General features: G+C 38.9%; 1 long non-coding RNA gene across 1 annotated transcript; it reads right to left on the reverse strand.

The window, feature by feature from the left end:
- Window positions 1-276: 276 nt before the first annotated feature.
- On the reverse strand, window positions 277-4,591 carry LOC101851386. The gene is made up of 2 exons (XR_221225.3): window positions 4,348-4,591; window positions 277-1,136 (listed from the first exon to the last, which is right to left on the reverse strand). It is a non-coding gene; the product is annotated as an uncharacterized LOC101851386 (long non-coding RNA).
- Window positions 4,592-4,829: the final 238 nt, after the last annotated feature.

Raw genomic sequence — 4,829 nt, forward strand, 5'->3', positions numbered from 1 at the left:
CGACTCCCGACCTTGAAAAATCAATATATTTTTATTTTGGAGGTCATAATGGGATTTAGTCGAATCTAGTTGCTTGTGCCAAAATGGTAGGTTTTGCCCCATCCGTGAAGGACATTTAGAGTGACCCCGACTCAAGCAAATGACTTTGATTGACATACTGCACTCGCTAATAGATTGGAAGCCTTGCACCTTGAATAACATTATTGATTTGAAAGGAACTTTTAGATGATACCGTAGCACAAATCATAATGAGTAGGTGTAAATATTGCAAAGTCATAGGTTTTCATAATTTGTTTATTATTTTGTACTGTCATGGCAAGAAACAATAAGGGATAGCAAACAGATAAATAGATAAATGAATAAATAAATAAATAAATAGAGAGTACATTTTTTGGCTTCTGTAGACATCCCATTCTTACCCATTTATATTTTTATTTTGTTTTTTTTGCGGTTTATTTGTCATTTTCTCTGTAAAAGGCCAATAAAGTAAATTCTACGTTGTCATTATATTATAGCTGATCACCGTCGTGACCTACAGTTTCAAGAGTAAAACTGTGGGGAATTTTTTTTCTTCTTTTCTTTTTTGTTTGTTTATTTTTGCCGTTGTTAGTGTAAACGACGATTTTTCTTGTGTTGTGGAAACCCTCCCTCCCCCCCCCCTTTTTCCCCCAATTTCTTCTTTTTCAAAAATCTTTTCTCATAAACCCGTCCACCTTTTTGGAGCGGTGCTCCGTTGTTTCCTCTCTTCAAGGAGATGACTCGCCAGCTTGCATCAAACAGAAGAGTTCCTAGCGCGAAGATTCTAGAATCCACTCTGGAACGTCTCCGCTCATATCAGGAAAGGCGGAAATAGGGTCACGTTAGCAGGTCTCAGAAAGGCGTGATAACCCCATCGCCATCTCGTTTGCCGAAAGGAAAGGTGCCCGGCGAACGTTTGACAGACGAAAGTTCACGGGCAGATGGTTGAGGGATCCCAAGCATCCGAGCTATGGCAGCCGATCGTTTGGACGGACAGTAGTGTACCGCGCAATAGCATTGCAGATGTTCCGGGTAGCCACTGCAGTGGATGCACCTACATGACTCGGATACGGTCACCATATAGGTTAGGAAGATGGTCAGGAGAAGCAGCTGTGTCACTGTGTGGGTGAGGATAGGGTGGGGGTTAGGGAGTGGAAAGAGGAAATGTTAAAAAGTTAATGTTTACCGTAAACCAGGCTAACTTTGAACAACACCGAGGGAGATGTGTTCTTGATAGATCGAAATACATTTCAGAGTTCCTCAAGACATGAAGATACAGTCGAAATTGTCGAAGACACCCCCCCCCCTCTCCTTTGTCGAGGAGAAACGGGGTTTGTCAACAGTAGAACAAGGCATATTTTGGAACATCATACACAAATCAGAAACACGCCTTTGTATTTTTCATTGTATGCATTTTGGTACATACCTTGTAAAGTTTCAGATACAGAAAACAAAATCGGAAAGTATGTTTAAACAATAAACAGCGCATCTCCAAGCGTTGTCGAATCATCAGAAGGCACGTCGTCAATGTGTTCTTTGATACAAAGTGTTCAGAGTTCCACTGAGGTTTACAAATAATCAGCTTTTATCAAATGACCTACCTCATTTAAACAATTATTAAAATGAAATTATACCCCACTATTTTGTTATACTTGAGACAACTGTTAGGTGTGTATTTGTTTGTTTTAGATGTCTTGAAGAAGTACCTATTCTGTTATGAACCAATGTCTAAAGGGTGTTTCTATACCTACCCCCCCCCCCCCAAACTGGGCCAGACAAAACCAGAATAGATAAAAGAAAGGAAATGGAATAGCCTTCAACAATAATTTATTTTTAAAAATCTCAAATCCAAAATTTCTTACATTTCTTTCAATACATGTATTTCAGTGTCTTCCACTCACGTTCCTAACAGCGTCCGTAGATCTGCGTGCAGGACAAGATTCCAGCTACGAAACTAACAGATCTGTGTCAAATTCCAAATTACTCAATTATTTCTTGAGTATAATGATATGATATTAATGCATTTCCACCCCCCCCCCAAAAAAAAAGACCAAAAAAAGAAAAAAAAAAGAGAAAAGAGTAACTGTGATTGTGAACGAAACTGATTCTTGAGTCCTTGCAACCACGCTTTTCAGGGATGATTGATTTTCAATTAGTTGAGGACGAAAAAGAATGAAAAAAAACCCTTACTAGTCAAAGCCGAGCTGACACTGTTGGGAAAGATTGCGTGGCTGTTTTGAGTTTCTGAGATTAAAGTTTAGAGTTCCAGTCATTCTAGCATGACGTTTATGGCAGACTTCCAAACCCCTGTGACAGTTCGGGTTAATACAAGGGGGATGCGTTTGACAGTGAAATGACGCTGCTATTCGATTGTCTATCTTCTATGCCAACCGGCTTGTGATACATGGATTATATAGGTAAAATGTTTTTCGGTGGTTGTAAATCGTAGAAAAGTGGGTTGTTAAACCGCCGCCTGGGCACAATTAAAAAACAATCAAACGTCTTTACCATAAAGACTATGCTTACCATAGGCCTACCTGTAAAGGGCAAGGCACACCCTTACAACTTTCTATTTTTACACACGCATTGACATTGTCTCTTCTTTCGAACATACCAAAGAAGTCAAGATCTGAATGGAAGTCAGTAATTCTTAGCCAATCTACTTTTTCTATGTCTACCGCCCAGGCAAAGTAAGATCATGAAATCATGCATACTTATTTAGTCCTCATCTATATCGATGATAAGCCGCAAAGATACAAAAAAAGCCCATTCAAGAAGGTAGTTTGAAATGTGTGGTATTTTTTCTCCGTGTTGACTTTGCTTACCGAATGTCCGTTTTTATAGCAACGGCGAGACATTGGAGAAGGTTTTAAAGAAATCTTGGGGTGTTACACTATTTTTTAGGTCTGTTATGGCATTTTTTAATGAGTTTATCGATTTTAGCGATGTAATTAAAACCTACATTTAGCTCGGCCTAAGGAAATAAGTTATGGAAAGGGTAGGGTGGGGGGTAAGGGGAGAAGGCAGGTTGGAAGACAGAGACCCAAGGAATTGAGAAAGAGGGTAAGAGAGGAACTCTCTCTCTCTCTCTCTCTCTCTCTCTCTCTCTCTCTCTCTCTCTCTCTCTCTCTCTCTCTCTCTCTCTCACACACACACACACACACACACACACACACACACACACACACACACACAAACACACACACACTCACACACACACACACACTTATTTATTTATTTATCTATTCATTTATTTTTTTATTCATTTATTTATCAACTTTTGAGTATACATGACACAAATATAGACATAGTCGAAGTACACGCTCACAGCATCTATCGATCAAAATCCCCTTACCTTTGGCGACCCCGAAATACTTTACACAAGTCCAAATATAGACAGTTGCGAATTCAATATTTCTATCATTATTTTCTTATGAGCTGTAAAAAAACAATAGCAAAAAACCCCAAAACAAAACAAAAATAAAACACAAACGAAAAGACCCCCAAATAACAAAGCCCAACAACAACAACAACAACAACAACAACAACAACAACAACAACAACAACAACAACAACAACAAACAAACAAACAAAAACCCAACAGCCCAGCAGCAATAACAGCTCCACTAGGTGAAGTTACATTACCCTCTGGGTGCGGTACACATTAAAAAAACACGCACAACTGAAAAAAACAAAATTAACAAAAACAACAACAAATATTAAAAAAAAAGAAAAATGCTTCTTTAAAAACAGGATTTGTGTGTCACAGCGCAGTGGAATATTGATTTAGATGAAAATCATACCCGTCTATCTTGAATAGAAGTTGAAATATTCGCGATTCAAGGTGGTGGGGTGGCCTGGTGTCAGAGATAAAATTAGGGAGAAAATGGCGAAAAAATTTGGTGACTTCCATAGCTTGAAAGTACTTAGAAACTGAAAAATTTACGTATTTTGTTTGTACCTTTAATCAACGTTTTCAGTAAAAATCCACACAAAATGTGTTTTTAAATGGATTTCAGCGTTATGAAGCCAAAAAACAAACATTTTGAAAAAATAAATGTCAAATGTTATCTTCAATTGCATTATTTTGACAAGTGCCTGATTTCACCTCGTTGGCTTACATTTCGTAACGAATTAATTCATTTTTATTTTTTTTAAACCGCGTGCTGTTTGTGTGTAGGGGAGGAGACTACACCCAAATGAAAGTCACTTTAGTTCATACTATGGTGAGGTGAAGGATGATGTTTTATCATTTTCTACTATTATTATTATTACCATCATCAGTATTATTATAATCACCATTTTCACGTATTACAGAGATAATCTCACCTTTAACAACCGACGCCATGATCTTCTCTTGGGTGGAAACTAAGTCAAAGCTTCTGACTCAACTATAAGGTTCGGACTACTGGGTCGATTCTCCAAGAGATGATGGGCTCAACCACTGTCTTCCTGCTTCGCCGACTCACTCCTGCTCATCCTCAACTTGACGAGAAGGATACGCAGCTAGCTCGGTGATCAGGATGTACCAACAGGATTGAGGCTTGGCTTGAGTGGACTGCCGTGAATGAGGTTTGGTCCAATATTTATACACAGGCACAGCCTCATAGGCCCCGCCCACATGCGCCATGGAGTTCTGTGATTTATAGATATACTATTCATGTAAAGTATTCTGGAGTTTGCAAAGGTGGGGGGTTGGTGATAGTTGGGATGAGCGTGTACCTTATTTCGAGTAAAATTATGTCAGTGCTTTGTGTCATGTTCGGAAACATCTCTCTCTCTCTCTCTCTCTCTCTCTCTCTCTCTCTCTC

The sequence above is a fragment of the Aplysia californica genome, unplaced genomic scaffold (assembly GCF_000002075.1).
Source record: "Aplysia californica isolate F4 #8 unplaced genomic scaffold, AplCal3.0 scaffold01354, whole genome shotgun sequence".
NCBI lineage: Eukaryota > Metazoa > Mollusca > Gastropoda > Aplysiida > Aplysiidae > Aplysia > Aplysia californica.